This window comes from Stomoxys calcitrans, chromosome 5, assembly GCF_963082655.1.
Source record: "Stomoxys calcitrans chromosome 5, idStoCalc2.1, whole genome shotgun sequence".
NCBI lineage: Eukaryota > Metazoa > Arthropoda > Insecta > Diptera > Muscidae > Stomoxys > Stomoxys calcitrans.
Genome location: NC_081556.1, coordinates 80,768,377 through 80,782,549, shown reverse-complemented (window position 1 = coordinate 80,782,549; position 14,173 = coordinate 80,768,377). Strand labels below are relative to the sequence as shown.

At 41.6% G+C, this 14,173-nt stretch overlaps 1 protein-coding gene across 3 annotated transcripts in view; it reads left to right on the top strand.

Moving 5' to 3' along the window:
* The window catches only part of LOC106080696 (uncharacterized), a 238,019-nt gene that overhangs the window by 82,533 nt on the left and 141,313 nt on the right, over positions 1 to 14,173 (top strand). The window lies entirely within an intron of this gene.

Below are 14,173 nucleotides of genomic sequence, written 5' to 3'. Positions count from 1 at the left end.
TTTTTCAACTCCATGCGCATGTGCTTTGTCCATTTGTCAAGGAAGTCCCGCTCCCATTTCGTTTTGCTCTCTCTCTCTCTCATTTCGTTGACGCACACAATGGATCGATGATCACTTCGTGAAGCGGTTGGCAACTTCTGTTGCCAGTGTTGTAAATTGAAACAACGGACCCAATGTTCAACATACCGGTCGGTACACAATCAATCAATTCCTGATTCAACGTCCATATTTCCGACAGTCAATGCTAATTTGTGTACAAAGTTATTTTGATCGATTTTGCATGAAATTTGGTAATATTACTTTGTTCACATATTTTTATAGAAATCGTTTCACATTTAGATTTAGTTCCCATATAAGCCGATTTTTACTTCAGGAGAAAGCGTTTTTACAATCCAAGATCATGACGATTTTCACATTGTTCTACAGAAGAAGACATAGGACTTCTTACACTAGGCCTTCTGTGTTTAAACTTTAAATGGCCATAAAAAAGCCACAATTGCTTATGTACATCGAGACACTCGTATACCCATCAAATTTATTTGTTATTTATGTCAAGCAAAATTGGCGCATTGTTGTTTTAAAAATTTAAATCAAATGTCTATGACACAATTACCAAAGTCCTTAAATAATGAGGGAAAAAATGCAGGGCAGGCCATTTTGAATTGCGTATTGATTTAAATAATGATGAGGCAATCAAAATCGTAGCAGATGTCAGTCTTCATTTAAATGAAAAAAAAGAAATATCGTTAGGGGAAAGCAAAATCTAATACATGAAGCTGGTATGGCACTTAGCCAAATGGAATTGTGCTCTATAAGAGCTCTGAGACTCACATGTGATTTTGGAGGCAATGCTGTGTCACATATGAAGCCGAAATGTGTACAACAAGGAAAGGAGAAATCTGCAACAATGAGGACAATCTTTCGTTTTGTTTCTTTTTTGCTTGCTTGGCTTATTTGGAGATACCAAAGAACACTGAGAAGAGCGCTTATTTTTGGCATTTCAATTTCATCGATAAGGATGTCTGCAGACTCTGTGACGTAATGTCGTCTTTGTGTTTTGTTGCCGATAAGGAACGACCACATATTCCTAATATGATTTTCTGCTAATTTTCCATTTTCATATTTTAAAAATATTGCCGAATATGGTTTCTTTTCATCTCTAAAATTGCCTTCCCATCGAAGCCACTGTGTGAAATATCCCGCATCGACATAAATTTCGTAAAATGATTTGCCTGCACAGCAACAAAAAGGTTTTAATGGTTATTTGTGTTACCCCCTCAAAAGTGTTGAGCAAAGGCCATAAAAGGGGCCTGAAATGGAGTATGGGATACTCCATACTCCACAAATAAGCTAAACGAAGTCATTGTAAGATAATGAAGTACTGGTAATTGGAAAGGTCATTTTCCATTCATCTTTATAGGAAGTAGAAAACAATTCAACGATTCGATTTGTTAAAGTTTCAGAAGAAGTAAACTTTGTCATTCAAGGTGGCCAGAGTGGCGCACACAGATATATGGGAGCCACATCTAAATCTGGACTCCTTTTCCCTTATAAGGGGTTGGTTTTTGGGCTAAAAAAAGTGTTGTGTGGAAAAATTTGTGATGATTGGATAAGAAATGTGACCTCTACCTTGAATACAAAAGCAGAACGGACGGCAAACGCTACGGAAAGGAAGCACAGACAGACGGACAGATGGACATGGCTTAACCATGTCAAGAAAAGTTTCTGAAGCGAACCGTATACTGGGTCAATGTCTCAGTAGTGGTGCAGGTAAAGAGCCATTTGGATTATTATCCACATTTCGTCAAAGTCTGATAAAAATGCATCATTTGTGAACCAATAGTAACTGTATTGAAAGTTGGTGAGATCTAAACTTAGCCCGACATGGGCATCTAAGGGTTCAAAACATCTCACTGTTGCAAATTTCAGCGAAATTGAGAAATAAATGGGTCTATGTAGGCCACCGTAGCGCAGAGGTTAGCATGTCCGCCTATGATGTTGAACGCCTGGGTTCGACTCCTGGCGAGACCATCAGAAAAAATTTTCAGCGGTGGTTTTCCCCTCCTAATGCGGGCAACATTTGTGAGGTACTATGTCATGTAAAAATTATCTCCAAAGAGGTGTCGCACAGCGGCACGCCGTTCGGATTCGGCTATAAAAAGGAGGTCCCTTATCATTGAGCTGTTCCTTAGTGGAATGTTCATGGGCAAAATAGGATTTTCCCCTAAAGCTCGGCATTATTAGTGAATTTCATAGATTTAGATATTGCTCCCATATATATGCATCTCCCGATTTTCATATTTAAGGCCTTTGCTTTGCTTAGCCTTCATACCCAATGTGGTGTAGGATTTCAAAAGGTCGGCTTGGCCCGACTTTAGCCCTCCTTTATATGTTATACCCTACACCAATACTGTGGTACAGGGTATTATAACTTAGTGAATTAGTTTGTAACACCCAAAAGGAAGAGAGATAGACCCTATCTCTATAGAGATAGATTTAGCCATGTCCGTCTGTCTGTCCGTCTGTCCATGTTAATTTGTGTACAAACTACAGGTCGCAATTTTCATCCGATCGTCTTCAAATTTGGTATGGGCTTATCTTTTGGCCTAGAGACGAAGCCTATTGAAATTGCAAAAAATCGGTTCAGATTTGGATATAGCTGCCATATATATGTTCGTCCGATTTGCAGTAATACTGCAATAATATGGTCATTTGTAAACCGATTTTCTCGAAATTTGGCAGGAATGATTTTCTTATGACTTCCGACATTACAGGTGAATTTCATAGAAATCGGTTCAGATTTAGATATAGCTCCCATATATATGTTCGTCCGATTTGTAGGTTTATGGTATTATACAGGCGGCACCGCCCGACTTTTGCCCTTCCTTACTGATTTTTATTTGCTGAAATTTTTGGCCGCGATTGGCTTAGTATTTTGCAATTTACGATTTGCTTCCACTGTGCAACGTTTCATCATTTTCCCCACATGCCCTCACATGTTATCACTTGCCGCACCGATTTTACATAAATAAGCTCGTAGTCCTATATGTCCCGTTATGATACCGAAAGCTATACTGACCTATTTCTTACTTGCTTTCAGTAATAGCATCGTCTTCTTTTTTTTACGAATGTCCTAGCCAGGATTCGAACCCAGACGTTCAGCGTCATAAGCGAACAAGCTCACCTCTCCGCTACGGTGGCCTTCTCACGATCTGGATTTTAATCGTCTCATCCTCAGAGAAGACGGTAATCTCCTTTGCATACTTTAAGACTGTCGGTGACCTTACCGTCCTTGTTGTAATTGCCATGATTGCCAGTTTACTCTCCGTAATTATGTTTGCATTGGACCTTTTGGCAATCCTTTGGGCGATAAGTAGTTTCGACTCCTTTAAGATGCCAGGCCCTGATGATGTATCACCAGTTGAATTGCAAGCTGTATCTGATAGACTGATTCCTTGGGTTAGGGAGTTATACTCTGCTTGTATCAGCATGTCATTTATATCTGTGGAATGGAGGGACATCCTTTATGCTAAAGACTCTTGAAAAGTTGAAAGAAACATATCTTAGGGCAAAGATCCCTGATGATCGCCTGTCTCTGCAGCAGCATGCATATAGTAAAGGCAAATCCACTGAAACAGCCTTTTACGACCTAGTCAGCAACAAAGAGGGTTCTCTCGCTGTCAAGGAATATACAATGGTAGCATTTCTTGGCATTGAAGGTGCTTTCAATAATGTAAAACCACCATGTAAGAATCAACTCTACCGTAAGAAAGTTTATTAATAACTGACTTACTAAAAGATGCATTACGCCGCGCTTGGGATTGGTGGATCTAAAAAGATGTGTCAGCAAGAAACCCCTCAAGGAGGTGTACTGTCTCCTCAACTTTGGAATATAGCCATTAACAATATATTCTTGTCTCTGGAAGAAAAAGATGTTACCACAATTACGACTAGGGAATAGTTTTCCAGCACTCTAAGAAATATACTTCATGAAGCTCTACGTGCAACAGCGAAGTGAGCAACTGGAAGTGGTCTAGGTATAAATCCGCGCAAGACAGAAGTAGTTCTTTTCAGCAGGAAACACAAATTGCTTACAGTGGTACCTGTCTCTTTGGGAGGAGAGAATGTTCCATTTATAGAATGAGCTAAATACTTGGGTGTTTTACTGGACAGGAAATTTATCTTCAAATCCAACATTTTGGAAAGGTCAGGAAAGGCAATTCTTGCCCCAAGAGAGCCATTGGCAAAAATTGGGGGTTCAAACCATGTGTCATGCAGGGGGTGCATACTGAAGTTGTCCGACCTATAATGCTATGTGGTGTTGTGGTATGGTGGACGGCGGTTAAAAAGTCCACCTACTGTTCAATAGTAAACCGGATCCAAAGGATGGCTTTTTTGTGCAACACAGCCGCACTGAGCACTATTGCCTCTGGACATTGTGGCTAGACAAATTGCAGCGACCACTGCCTTGAGGCTAGGGGAGCTTTCTTTTTTGTCATGTGGCGGCTACGGACACTGTGTTATCCTCGATACAATGTCCGATGTTCCAGGCGGTGTGGATTACAACCTGCCTGAGCCGCTTTTTGATAGAAAGTACTGTAGTGGTACAGTACTTTCCTGATATTCCTGATATAACCGATTAGAACTACGATATCTCTTGTTATAAAAGTTACATAGACTTCTATACGAATGGTTCCAAATTAGACGACCAGGTGGGCTTTGGGATGTAGTCAAAAGATCTGACCCGACCACTGCAGTGTACATCAAGCGCAGATCTTTTCAATTAAGCAAGTGGTGGATTGGCTACGATATAATGTCATTACGACGATTGACATAAATATCTTCTCAGATAGTCAGCCAGCCATTAAATCCTTGGAGAACATATTTCTGAACACAAAGCCGCCCTAGACTGCCGCTGATCTCTCAATGAGATGGCTGATCAGAGATATAAAGTGGATGAGCTTGCGAGACTAGAAACTACTTTACATATTCCAGGTATGCTGGAATCTGTGGGTATGCCTCCAGCGACAACGAATGATAGATGGTCACAAAGAGGGGGCTATTAGCATTCCAACACTATGTGGCCTAATCTAGACTTGAAGAGGTCTACCTCGTTGCTGTCGTTGGCTAGAACAGACGTCGCAATCATTGTGTCCGTCATGACAGATCACTGTCTAAACGGAAAACATGCTGGCAGACTGAAGGTTGTCAGCAACGATTTTTGCAGAAGCTGTGAGGTCATCGAAGAAGAAGAGACTATAGAACACCTTTAGGGAGGGTGACCAAGGAGGAGTTCCCTTTTAGGGAGAGGACAGGTTCTTTGAGAACCTGTTTGATTTAGCGGATGTGAACATTCGCAAGTTGTTGGGCTTTTTAAAGCGATCTGGATGGTTCAACAGTAGGAACTAGACGCAATCTTTCTTCTTCTCTTCCTGTGGCATCACAATGGACGAAAACGTCTAAGTGAGTATGATGGCAGACTCACTTAGACACTTAAACCTACATTTAACATCGTGCATTAAAGTTGGACAATCTCTTAGAGTTAGATGGATAGATTCATGTGGTGTGGCATTCAAAATTTGGCAAAGACTTATCGTTCACTCACTTACTGAAAACTTATATTGTATGGATTGCACCATATAATCAACTGTTCCGTTTGTTTTACGAGCATGCACCAGTCATAGCCAATATACTCATGTGTCTGCTATGAGGCATTGAAACAATTTTCAAACACGCTATAACCATTCACACAGGCAAAGTTTAGAGGCAATAGGAGTAGTAGAACAGTAGCCAACTAAGGCAATAATGTCGCTGTGACGAATAGAGTAACTTTTAGCGTTTAACTAAGCACTTGACGTCCTTCGCCCGCTGTTGATAAATTGTGGTAAAATTCCATTACATATCGCCTAGGTAAAAAGTGTAGTAAAGGTGAGGTAAAATGGCCCATTTTTTTTACTACATGTCTTGACGAAAACGACTGAAATGCATATAGTTCTTGTGACTATGGAAAGTAGATTTCCGTCACTTTTGTTGGGAGGATGATACAAAAAAAAAAAAAAACCGCCATGTCGCCACTTTTGTTCAATAGTTCCCTTGCCATATTAGCATATACATAAGGAGGTACCCATACACAACAACATTTTGCCCCCACCTATGGTCGTTGTTAGCAAATCAAGGATGTTTGCATTGGTAGCCAAACCATGTAGATGAGAGTAAAGCCACCTTAGTTTGTTATGGGGCAGCAGCGAACTACTGTTTGTTTATGAACACGAAAGCCAACAAAAATACCAGGATATCGAACAAATAACTGAACATTTGAAAGAATGGTAGGATAACCAATAACAGTACTCGTAGTTGTGGCCATAGCACCAGAGGCAAAGCTGAGGCTTCAGCGTAGCCATGGCTTGGAAAAATGTATCATTGGCGGTAATAGGTTTGCATATTTGTTAATGATAACCATACATTGCCAGATATTGGTATGTTGTTGCCACAAAAATTTCATGTGCTCTATGCCACCGGAAGTTAAAGACACACGCAAACACACACATGCACATGAATGCAAACTTTGTGGAATATAGTTTCAAGGCAACAGTTGAGTTATTGCATGATGTGATATTCAGTGGTAGTCAGTCACCCATGGGGTACGTATGAATGACCAATTAATGTTTAATTTCTTTCTCTTTTGAGTTTATAATGAGGAAACTAGGAAAATGTTAATATTTCGCAATTCCCTTTGGTTTAAATGACAAACTATTTTAAATTATATCACACTCTCTTGTTTTGTATTGATTTAGTTGAGATGGCTTTGGAAAATATCCCCACAGCAACATCCATTATAAGTTATGTCAGTTAAGACTAAGTTATTGAGGTGACTTTTGGATAACATTGTTAGCCAAGTTAAGGATAGGTAATAGAAATGCTGAGAAGTTAGAATCACTTTCACTATTAAATCCATTTTGATACCAAAAGAGCAAAGGAAGGAAGATGCATTCTAGTCCTTACTTCTTCAAAGAAGTAAACATTGGAACATCAAATGCTGGGCTCAAGATGAAAAAACTAAGCTGTATTTTCTCAACAAAAACTAATTTCTCGATAAAAAATAAATTTTTATATATAAGCCTTACGTCCTTTTTACTCAAAACCATGAAACGTATTGTGGACACTATGATAAAGAGTAGGACATCCAGCAAACTCCTTAAATACAAACAGCTTGCCTAGTCAAGGGAAGGTCGGTGGAGATTGTCCTGCATGAAGTTGTGCATAAAATAGAAGAATCCTTCGATGCCAAAACGTACAACCTGCCGTATGCATTGACATCGAGGGGACTTTTAACAATGTGCGGAGCGACACACTGATCTAATCCTTAGACCAGTACCGGGTGGACCCGGTCCTTAGAGACTGGATAAACCATATGCTAAGGAACAGGTGGATAAATTGTGTGTCCAATGGCATAAATATAAGGGAAAAAGTGGCTCTGGGCACGCCACAGGGGGACATTTTATCGCCACTCCTATGGGTGACCACCATAAATGACCTATTACGGATGCTGACTGAGGAGGGATTTGAACCCGTCTACTACGCAGACGATGTAATAATACTCTTAGGGGTAGGGATCTGAACCAGCTATGCAGAAGGGCCGAAAGGGTCTTGTATATGGCAAATGACTGTGCTAGACCCAGAGGTCTCAATGTTAACCCAGAAAAAACTGAAATCTGCCTGTTCATGAGGAAGATGGGCCAATTTAACACACCACGTTTCCTTAGCAAGACGATTTTGATATATGACATGGTCAAATACTTAGGTGTGATCTTGGACAGGAAACTGATTTGGAGGTGTCACATTCAGGAGCTTACTGAGAAGGCTCACAGATGTTGGGCACTATGTAGACGGGCCGTAGGCTCCAAATGGGGCCTGAATCCCAGGATAGTCCACTGGCTCTACAGGAGCGTGATTAGACCAATACTTACTTACGCCTCAGTAGTTGGGTAGACTGCTAAAGAGAAACAGTGCAAAATTAGGATCATACAACAAGTTCAGAGAACATATTGTCTTGGCATAGGCGGAGCGATGGGGATCACGCCCACTAGGGCACTGGAGACTATTCTAGATATCCGACCCATTGACATACAGATTCAGTGTGTGGCAGCCACTGCGGCTATGAGACTTAAGGCGATGGGAGAATGGATTGAGGATGGGAGCAGCTCATACCATCGCGGTATAATCGAGGCGACGATAGCAAACCTGAAAGGAAGAGAAGAGGTTTCCGATCAGATACCTGAGGTGAACCTTGAAGTCGAGTGCGAGTCACTGCTGTTAGCGGCACAGTCTTGGACTGACGGAACCCTAGTATTGCCATCTGGAAGATCATATTACATGGATATATTAAAGCTAAAGGGCAGAGTGGGCCTGGGGGTCTACATTGAGAACCCAGGGACTGAGATCTTGTTTTAGACTGCCTGACCATAATACGGTCCTGCAGGCGGAGATCCGGGCGATCACGGAATGCGTGAAGTGGTGTGGTGCTAACGCTAGGACTTCGAGTGTGAACATCTTTACAGACACTAAAATTGCCGTAAGGGCATTAGCAGGACGGTAAGGTCGCGAGCAGTCTTGCAGTGTAAGAAGGATATTAACGCCTTTTGTGAGGGTGGGAAAATCCGTTTCGTTTGGGTGGCTGGCCATAACAGAGTAAGGGGAATGATAAGGCTGATGATTAGGCGGTGAAGGCCAGAGGACTGCGTCAATAAAATCGGTTAACCCAAGCCTTTCGGGTCGACGCAGTCCGATTGAAGGGCGTGGGCGGCGAATGCGCATACAACACTGTGGAAGAGCGAAACGGTCGCTGGGACGCTGAAAATCCTATCGGTTGATCCAGATCGTGAGAAGACGAGGCTTTTAGAGAAAGGGACGGGACACATACGAGTACGAGCTCACCCATGCAAAGTCGGTGCGGCAAGTGATAGCATGTGTAAGGCATGCGGGGACGATGATGCGACGTTGGAGCATTATATCTGCACCCTTTTTCAACCTAATTTAACCTAACCTACTCACCAAAACGTTTATCATTACAACGTACAAATATAAATAGGGTTGATATTGCTTGATGATATTTTATCTCAATAGTAATAAAATAAGAATATTACAAAAAAAACTATTGCATTACCGTGTGCGCACTCAAGAACATAAATCCTTATTACCCCATGGTCTTGCAAATGCTGTGCACTTGTGTGCACCAAATACTGGTATAGACTGGCTACATATGTAAGGTATCTTGTCATGTTAAAACTTCTCTACCAAGTGGTGTCGCTATGCGGCACGCCATTCGGCATAAAGAGGAGGCCCCATATCTCTGAGCTTAGTATTTAATTAGTGGCTTAGGCAACCCATAATCACAGCCTGGAAATCGGTCATTATACCGAGGATAACACTTTCTTAGCCTCATATTTGTCTCGCCAAAATGCCCAGAGGCATTAGGTGTAGTATTAAATTCAGAGCATCAGATGGTATCGTTCTCAGTGCGGCTGTGATGCGCAAACAAGCCATCTTTTGGATCCGTTGGACTTTTGAATCGCCGGCCACCAGACCACAATACCATAAAGCATTAAAGGTCTGACAACTGCAGTATATACCAAGTGCATGACACGAGGTTTAAACCCCCAACTTTTGCCAATGGCTCTCTTGGAGGGGTATAGAGCGAGTGTTGCCTTCGTTGCCCTTTTCCAAATATTTGCTTTCAAGTTCAAAATATTTGCTTTCAAGTCCAGCAAAGCTGCCAGGTATTTGGGGTTTTCTGTAATTGTAACATTCTCTCCTCCTAAGGAGACAAGTGCCACTGTGGGTAAGTAGTGTCTCCTGTTAAAAAGCACAACCTTCGTCTTCGATAGATTTATACCTACACCACTTTCAATAGCCCACTTCGCCGTCGTATGTGGCTTCCTAAAGTTAAGGGCCTTTCGCTACAAAAGTTTTTTTTTTTAAATAAAACAACAACGGTTTTGGACATCAGTGAAATTCTTTATTCCTGTGAAAGTACGTTCGATGCCATTATGTATGAAACTTGATTCCTTTTGCTTGGCCACCTCGGGCACGCTTGCAGAAGTCGAGACGCTGGACCCAATTTTCGACGGTTTCGAGCATAAATCGGCCGATACTGCTGCAATTTCGTACGAAGTGCATCAATCATCGCTGGCTTGTTGGCATAGACAATAGACTTGACCTAGCCCTACAGGAAATCGTCTAACGAGTCAAATCGCACTACCGAAGCGGCCAATCGACTGGACCATTTCGGGAGATAGCAAACTTGGTTTCCAATAAATGGATTGTGACATTCGTTGCGTGCCTTGTGGCGCCGTCCTGTTGGAACCTCATCCAAGTCCATATCATCCAACTGGGGTTCAAAATATTCTGTTATCATTGAACGGTAGCGATTCGCATTCACAGTAACGTGTCGGTCTTGATAATCGCGGAAGAAGTACGGCCCAATGATGCCGCAGGCCCATAAACCGCACCAAACCGCAATTTTTTCGGGATGCAATGATGATGCATGGGGTACATGAGGATTGCTGTCTGACCAATAATGCATATCTTGCTAATTGACGAAGCCTCGTCGATAAATACGATTTTTCGATAAAAATCCGCAAAACCGGCATATTTTTGTAGAGTCCCTGTTTAAAAACCCTTTATGTCTTAATGAGTGTCGGGAAACTTGCCCTTCACGGCAATAGCAACATCATCGGCATACGCGACCGCTTTTACTCCGTTTTCTTCCAAATAGATTGCAAAGTTTAAGCTTAATGATAAGAGGCCTCCTTTTTATAGCCGAGTCCGGCATAGTACCTCACAAATGTTGCCAGCATTAGGAGGGGAAAACCACCGCTGAAAATTTTTTCTGATAGTCTCGCTAGGATTCGAACCCAGGCGTTCAGTGTCATAGGCGGACATGCTAACCTCTGTGCTACTACCGCGGCGTAAGTCAGTAGGGGTTTAATCACTCTCCTGTTTTAGATTGAGAGTCAGAGTTATACAGAGAGTTATATTCCGAGTCCGCCTTCATTTCGAGCCAAGCATCTCTGAGTGCGTTTCATCAGTGATCTTTAGCAATGCGCTCATGGATGTGATACTTCCTGTTTAGTTTTCTATCCAAATTTTTCCAAGTATTTGACCTTGTCCATACCGAAATCGTTCTGTTAACAGGCGGTTTGAAGAATTATCCGAATTTAGGTTCAGAGCCCTAGGTCTAGCCCTGTCGTATAAGTTAGGTTGAAAAGAGGGTGCGGATATTAATACGCTCTATGCCACTATGGACATACCCCAAGCCAGTAATCGACTTGTGGTTCGTTCTTAATACTCCTGCCCCTGTCGTTTACCTCCTAGAACTTTTCGGGCTTTTTGCATCGTCTTTCCGTCTGTCTGTTGCAATCATACTACAGTCTTTAAAAATAGAGATATTGAGCTGAAACTTTGCACAGATTCTTTTTTTGTCCATAAGCAGGCTAAGTTCGAAGATGGGCTTTATCGGACTATATATTGATATAGCCCCATAGAGACCGATATGCCGATTTAGGGTCTTAGGCCAATAAAAGCCACATTTATTATCTGATTTTGCTGAAATTTAGGAAAGTGGATTGTGTTAGGCCCTTCGATATCTTTCGTCAATTTGGTGCAGATCGGTCCAGATTTGGTTATAGCTGCCATATAGACCGATCCGCCGATTTAGGGTCTTAGGCCCATAAAAGCCATATTTATTATCCGATTTTTCTGAAATTAGGGACAGTGTGTTGTGTTAGGCCCTTCGACATCCTTCTTCAATTTGACTCAGATCGGTCCAGATTTGGATATACCTGTCATATAGACCGATCTCTCGATTTTATGTTTTGGGCCCATAAAAGGCGCATTTATTGTCCGATTTTCCCGAAATTTGGGACAGAGAGTTAAGTTAAGCCCATCCACATTTTTTTGAAATTTGGTCTAGATCGATCAAGATTTGCATATAGTTACCATATAGACCGATATCTCGGTTTGAATGCGCATTTATAATCCCATTTAACTGAAATTTGACACAGTGACTATGTTAGACTTTTCGACATTCGTGTCGTTTATGGTTCAGATCGGTTAATTTTTAGATATAGCTACTAAAAAGACCGATATTTTGTTATATACAACTGATCAATCGGATCATATTTCGATATAACTGCTATGGGACATAAGGCATGCAATTTTCACCGGAATTTGATGAATTGTATTTTACATATATACCCGAGGTGGTGGGTATCCAAAGTTCGAACCGTCCGAACTTAATGCCTTTTTACTTGTTTTCAGTTAATTTCCGTAGTTGGCAATTTATGGTGGTCACCTACAGGAATGATTATAAATACCTTATCCTTATGTATGTGACTCACAAGTTTACCTCCTGTACCATAGCATATGGCTTAAAAAGTATTTTAAGGCATGTTCCACCCGGTATTGGTCTAAGGGTTGGATGAGTGTGTCGTTTCTCACAAGCCCCTCGATGTCAATATATACGGCTAGGGTTCACCTAGTAGCATAAAAGGACGCTTTTATCCTATGGACATTGCGTGCATGGCGGTCTCTATGACCATTTACTTGGATACATTGGAACAAATTTTGAGTTGGGCAAATAAGATTGGGAAACTTCATTATGCTTATCTAGGCTTCAATATTCAATTCATAATATGTTAGTACGCATGTCATCCCATAATGCCAAAGGCAAGGATAACTCCTCATTTTTTGCATCTTCAGCATTCAATGCCAATGATGGAAGATTTGTGGAGTAGTTCGAACTGAACTCCATTATTATACAATCCAAAAATGACAACTGCTGTTTGCATATCCGGATGACGTCGCCATTACTGGAATTTTAATTTCAACATTTGCATGCCCATCGATTTCAAATGCCCAAGTGTGTAGCGAACGTTCAAGGATGTTTAAGGTACACTGAGAGTTTTTTTTTTTTTTATGGAAAAGCAAACAAGTTGAAAGTGATGAGTTTTGAGTAGGGTGTAACTTATGACCTGCTCAAGAAAAAGGTAATTTTAAGAGGTTGGAAACAGAGCCCTATTTAATACTTCACCCTTCTATATGTACTTAAGACGTTGGCCCGTCGGCTTATTGTTGCTGCTATGCAGGCAAGATTGGGCTTAGTTTGGTTGACGAAGGCGGCGTCTCCAAGCCACAGTGTACAAAGACCAAGTCCAGCTATCGGCTACTTGTGTGCCCTAATTACCGAAAAGAGTAACGAAAAAATTTATTTCTGGATTTTCGTGCTGCACACAAAATCTCTTAACATTCTCAATTATATGCCACTTAGACGATGCAAGTTTGGTAATGCATCCGCACCTTAATATCGGAGTCTGTTAATCGCTAAAGCCGGGATTAGAAATAGGAAATGTTCCAATGTCTGATCTTCCCCACATGCCCTACAAACATTGCCACTTGCCGCACCTATTCTATATAAGTGCGCCCGTAGACCCATATGTCCCGTAAATATTTCGAAAGCTATACCGACCTGCTTTCTCTTAGAAATAACATAGTCTTATATACATACAACTAGCCGAACGGAACCCGCTCCAATGCGCCTTCTTTAACTGTCTGTTTAGGGTGGGGACACTTCGCCCTGAATGCGGATGTCGAATTCGTGCCATTGTAACTTATGACGCTGAGCGCGTTCGAATACTGGCGAGAACGTCGGACAAAGCGGTGTTTATACCCTCTTAATGTTGGCGACATTTGTGAGGTACAATGCCATGCATGGTCATTAAAAAAATTTTCCCCAAAAAGGTGTCGCACTGCGGGACGCCGTTCGGACACGGCTATATAAAAAGGTCCCTTATCATTGAATTTAAACTTGAATCGGAAAGCACTCATTGATGTGTGAGAATTTGGCCCTTCTCGGTTCCTGATGGCATTGTTCATCCATAGCGGAGGGATGACATCTCAGACATTTCGCCTCAAATATGGATATCAAATTCCTGCTGCACTTCCAAATGCCTTTAATTTGAGCCCCATATTGCCATGGCCGGTAAATATGAACCGTTTGGCGGGTGTTTTGGGGCTGGGGCGACCACCGTCACTTTGCACTGAAAATAGATATTAAATTCTTTATTTATTCCCAACGTAAATGAAGTTCAGTTTAGGGGGTGCTTTAAGGCGTGCC